This window comes from Sceloporus occidentalis, unplaced genomic scaffold (genome assembly GCF_023333645.1).
Source record: "Sceloporus occidentalis isolate IW3139 unplaced genomic scaffold, rSceOcc1.0.p SCAF_5, whole genome shotgun sequence".
In the NCBI taxonomy this organism is placed as follows: Eukaryota; Metazoa; Chordata; class Lepidosauria; order Squamata; family Phrynosomatidae; genus Sceloporus; species Sceloporus occidentalis.
The window spans coordinates 114,791,034-114,797,233 of record NW_028316985.1 but is presented as its reverse complement, the minus strand read 5'-3'; positions in this window follow the sequence as shown (position 1 = coordinate 114,797,233).

The following is a 6,200-nucleotide window of genomic DNA, read 5'->3' as shown; positions in this document are numbered from 1 at the left end:
TGTATTACATCAGTACAATATATAATGATGTAATACAGAGAAAATTATATATAAATAAATATACACACACACACACACACACATATATATATATATAGTGGGATTTATTTATTTTTTGGCATGGTAAAAAAAAAGTACAGTAGTTTTTTTCTTTTCCCTCAGCTTCTGCCTACTATGCAAACATTAATGGCTTTTGTTTTAATGAATATACACTACTATGGTTATTTTCTCAATGAGTAGCATTAAGAGGAAGAAACTAGCAAAACCACCTCTGAGTATTCTTTGCCTAAGAAAACCCTATGAAATTTATGGGGTCATCCATTATACTTGGACATGTAAATAATCCTGTTTTATGTATGTATGTATGTATAGGTATATATATTGTTTTTTAAAAAACATATATAAATGCATATATATATATATATATTCCAAACTGTACACACATAACAAACATACATAGAACATAAGGAACATGTGACATTCACAGGTAGAAAGGGAAATATAAAGAAAAAAACTCAACAAAAACAATGCTTGATAATGAGATAATCTGTGTTATATCCTTAACAATACCGTACTTACAATTTAGATGCAGAGACTAACCAAGCAAAACATCAGTCTTTAAAGACTCAATGTATATACAAGATAGAGGTACTTAGAAAATTAAATAGAATGAAGTAAAAGGTCTATTTAGTATAACATCTCCTACTGGAGACCTTGATGAAAATAGGAAGGAAGGAATAGTGTTATGTCTAGTGCTTTTAGATTAGCATTTATGTTTAATGTTTTTTAGATTAGTAGTTGACTGGTATGGTGATATGTTCATGTTCTCTTTTTTCTATTGCTTTATTGTTTATGATTATTTGTGTCTTAATAATAAAAAAAACAAATAAAAAAAGAAATTTATGGGGTCATCATAAGTTGCCAGGCCACTAGAAGGCACATACGCAATGTGCTGTGGAAATTTGTAGGATCAGAGACTGGAGAGTCAGTGTGATGCGATGCGAAGAGAATTGAACCAGTGAGAAACAGGCTCAAATGCTCACTCAGAACTGAACATTTTTGGCCAGCAGATATTGCTCAGTGGCATGCAGGTATTCATCATCATCATCATCCAAACTTCTAAACTATCTACTAACCAAAGTTAGTAGGCAATGAACAGCCTGTTAAAAATACAAACTACATGAATACAATAAAACTGTGACTACAGGAGGATGTAAAAACCAGGACAAAATTCAGCATTTAAAACCAGCAGCAGGATGAAAATACAAAGGAGTAGACAATGCATTCAAATGGTTCTTAAAATGAAGAGACCCACCTCCCAGCACATACACTGGGAAAGACTCCTATCTGGAACCACAGGAAAATGCGGCTACTTGGAAGTTGTCAAAATGGATCCACAGACTACTAGTAACCCATGAGCATCATTTTGGTAAACCAGAGAAAGGTTGCAGAACAAACAAGAATATCTGTACCTGGCCACATCATTATCTTTTCCCCTGTTCATACAACAGAAGTAAAGGCTGTTCTAATGAGGGCTAGATTATCAAGCGAACTAACCAGGTCCGGAGCTCCTGCCCTAATGTCCATGATTTTTCATTATATGGTGGTGCTAGTTTCCCATTAAAATTAATAGCTAGAGGAGAAGAGCTTGACATAAGTTTCTTGATTTTCTTAATATACCCATTCTTACCAGTGTTGAACAAAATCACGATACAATTATTTGTGCAGGTGTTTTATTTTGCAACAATAAGATCCAGCAGAGGACTTTGTCTGCTTCTTCCAGTACTGAAATACCCACCACGTAATTGAGGAAATGATGCTCTAACAACAAAAGTAAGTATGGCTGGGAACTATCCATATTTCTCAGTAGCACAGGTGTCTCCTCGAACTCCACTTTTGCTGCCTCCAACCCCCTAATTGGGGGGAAAAACATTTCCAGGAAGTTTGATTCCTACATGTGTCCCATAAAACTGTAGCCAAAAATAGCCCGAAAGGGCAGTTAGAAGTGTCACTTCACTTCCAGTGTGCTGTGCCACACCAGTGCAGCTTATGGAAGAGTGCAGGGATGATAATTGACTTCTACATCTCACACAGTTGCCAACCTCAGCTGTAGAGGTTAGAGCAGGATGGACAACTTGAAGTCCTCCAAATGTGATTGGACTGAAGCTTCCTATTCTGCAGACTTAAGGCCCGAACAGGCAGGCCAAAATAAAACTGCTTTGGGTCACTTTGGAGGTATGCTGTTTAAATGATGTATGCATCCTAAGTGGCCAGAAGCTGCACCAATCCTAAGGACTGGAGCGCAGCTTTGGCGAAGCGTCTGGCCTCTTAAAATGTGTGTGTCATTTAAACAGTATACCTCAAAGCAGGCTCTTTATTTTGGCCTGTCTGTTCAGGCCCTTAGCTATGTTGTCTTGAACTGGTGGGCTGTACATCTAGGGAGCCACATGTTATCCATACCAATTTTGGAATCAGAATCAGAAGAGCAGCACAGGACCTTAGTTTAAGATTTAAAAATGGAACAGAAAGCCCTGCTCCTTAGAAGGCAAATAGTAATGAGTAACAAAATGCCCCAATGTGCCATGGGTTTCCTTAACTGAGTTGGGATTCAAACACTGTTCTCTGGAGTCCTAGTCCAATGTTGAAACCACTACATCACACTGGATCTCAGAAGAAGGCAGTGGCAAACCTCCTCTGAATCAGTCTTTAAAAAAAAAACCCACAACAACTTTACTATAGGCTCACCATAAATCAGTGTCAATTTGAAGGCACATAAAGGCAACAAAGCATAATGACAGAACAACATTGTATACAAACAAATTACTTTTTACAAAGTTAGAATAATAATGTGAACATTTTCTTGATAAATTGCTGTAATGAATAATGTAACATAAGTGGCTGCAGTGTACATAGTTCAGTCATAAGAGGATAACTCACAAATCAGTTCTTAAATTCATTTAAATCAATTGCATATAAGCTTTTAAGCACTGGACATGTGCACAATGAAGGTTGGAACCAGATATTAAAGCAACTGCTCTATGTATTGAAACATTGGCTGCCTCTTCTGCAAAGCAATTTTGGGAGAAGACAGTTTGTTATGGAAGATGATAAGTCTCCTACCTTTTTGTTGTTTCCCCCTCTTCCCTCCTGCCTCCACTTTTCCTACAACCTGAGTTTCAGATTCACATTTCCTTCACAAGCACAATTCTGAAGTCCCTCCTGACATATAGTAGCATCAGTGGCCAATAGGGGAAAAGTAATGCCAACTGAATATTGGTGAAAAGGGATATTTTCGTTTGGACTGCACTGTTAAATGTTCAGTGAGATCAAGTTGCTAATCAGCAAGTATATTTGCTTGATGCAGATGGATAACCAGATGGGCTGGAAAGTTCCTTAAATCCAATGTAAACTGGGAATCAATCTGTGTATTTTCAAAAAGCAAAACTATTACACCTTCTGCCCTGGATAGCAGGAGTTTCATCCAGCATTTAGAATACAATACATCACACCTACCCTACACTGCTTTCACCCTACCTATTTTCCCCATAGAAAAAGTGGGCAGGAGTGGAGAGAATAAAAAGAATTATGCTTTATTTAAATGTGTATTTATTGTTGTTGTTGTTACGTGCCTTTAGGTTGACTTCGACATATGGCAACTTGCCACAGGATTTTCGTGACAAGATTTCTTCAGAGGAGGTTTGCCATTGCCTTTCTCTGTCTGATGGAATATTATTTGACCAAGATCACCAGTTTCTACGGCTGTGTGTATTCATAGGCCAATTGTACTGAATAGGGAAGGCGATTCCTGGCTTTTATTTTTCAGGATGGTGTAAGAAAGGAGTTTGGCTGATGCAGCTTCTTCTGCTGAGATAAGAAAAGTTGTGTTTTATGAAATTTACAACTGAGCAGCTATTAAGGTTCTAGGATCACTATTCTCCTTGGCATCTGTTTGTTCTTCTCATTGCACTATGGCGCATAGAAATCTGAGCTGCCTGCCTTCTCTGCAAATATCCTAATGTGACTGTTTAAGGTTGAGGGTGGCGGTGGAAGGATGTGAGACAAAAGCGATGGGAAATAACCTTAAGAAAATGTTCAGATGTTAGTGTCAAACCCAGAGAGAAAGGCTGAAAAAGGAAAGGGAAAAAGCTGGAAGAAAAGAACAAAGCTGCCTGTCAATTAGAGGAAGGTGAAGCTGAAGCTAATGGATCCTCTGTCAGAAGAGATGAAAGTGGAAAGAAAAGAGCCAAGCCTACAAACACAAAGAGGGCGGACGCTGATTGTGCAGCTAAAGCTTTGGGTGCACGTGCCCCTCCCTTGAATGCAAACAGAAGCCAATACAAAAGGCAGCCATTGCTACCCAAAGGACACATGCCTGGCACTTGCTTGGGCAACTGCTTGGGCTTGGAATAAGTTTAAATACCCTGAAAGCCACCTGATCTTGGAAGCTAAACAGGGTCAGCCCTGGTTAGTATTTGGATGAGGGAGCACCAAGGAATGCCAGGTGCTATAGGCTATATTCCAGAGGAAGGAACTGGCAAAACCACCTCTGAGTTTGCCTTGCCTAAGAAAACCTTATGAAATTCATGGGGTCACCATAAGTTGGCAGGTGACTTGAAGGCACATACAGTGGACCCTTGTTATACGCTGGGATTTGGTTCCAAGATCCCCCGTGGATAACAAAATCTGTAGATGCTCAAGTCCCATTAAATATAATGACTATAAAGGTGTCCCTTATCAAAAATGGAAAATCAAGGTTTGATATTTGAAATTTATACTTTTTTTTAACATTTTCAAACCGTGGATGCTTGAATCCGTGTATAAAAAATTCTGTGTATAAGAAGGGCCAACTGTACATACACATGGACTTGAAATATTGGATACCCATAGACCTGTCAATCCTTGTGACTTCCCTTACCCAAGCACATTTTTCATGGAAAGACACATACCAGGCCTTTGACTGTTGTACATGGATGATTTTGCATAAGGTTGGCACAATGAGCAACATGATCAACAAAGGCATAAGATGTTGCTCTTCCAGACTGTAGGGATCACATAGTTTCCATTGGCATTATGGTTAATGAAAAGGCAAGATGTACATTTTCAATATAAAGGGATAAGAAATATACAGGGATGAGAACTCTTTCTCCCTCTCCCCCAGCTTTTCCTCTCCATACTACACCACCTCCATCCTAACTCATACAATACTAGGACTGTGGGGATTCTAGTCTATCATTCTGTACTGTATTTTTAGATTGATTAGTAATTTTTAACTGATTTTATGATGAATTTTAATGATGTATAGTTATGTCTGGTTTTATTGGGGTATTTTTTCATTGTTAAATTTGTTCTCTTCTTAATCTGTATTGTATTGTATTTGTATTGTTGTAAACTGCCGTGATCGTGGGAACGGCGGTATAGAAATAAAATTTCAATCAAATCAATCAATCAATTCTCATAGATGTGCTAGTTTTGCAAAACCTGAGATGACACTGAAACGCTAAATCCCACTCCCAGTCTGAACTGGCATAGTTCAACAATAGCTACAATATATGAATCTACTGATCATACAATGCCAGTCTCACAACCTATCCAGTGCCAGTGGTTTAGTTTTTTTAGCTGCTCTAGAGAAACGGTGTCTACCTTTTTGAGTGCTGAAATATTCTTCATGTTTTACATCAGTCTCAGCTGCCCTTGAGAGAACAAGCCTCTCCTAATAGGCCACCAAACACACTACTCTGTGTGAATGAAAAAATAATTGCAATGCTCTCCATGGTCATGCTAAGTGAATTTCATCTACATCACATAGCCTATATTTTAAGTTAGACTCTCATAACATAACCATTTAAATTTGGTGAAAATCTATCACATGATGCAGTAACAGCGACTTATTTTTATTTAATTACGACAAATCTCAGGGGAGATAAAATGATATGGAAACTATTACAGTAGCTATAACTCTTCTGGCAGTTTGCATCTCGATCTGGAGCAGATCTTTGTACAGCTAATGAATCCCGATTGCCCCTTTAGAATCAAGTCACCTTAAAATATTTGGGTTTCTGGAAAGATGTTATACAAGAGGTTTCATAAAAGAATCATACTCCGAGAAGTAATAGAAGGCCTTTAATTTCTCCTTCTAACTTTTATTTTGGCCTTTGAAACACAGCTTCTACAGTTTGGGTTGTTGTATTAGCATTGCAACA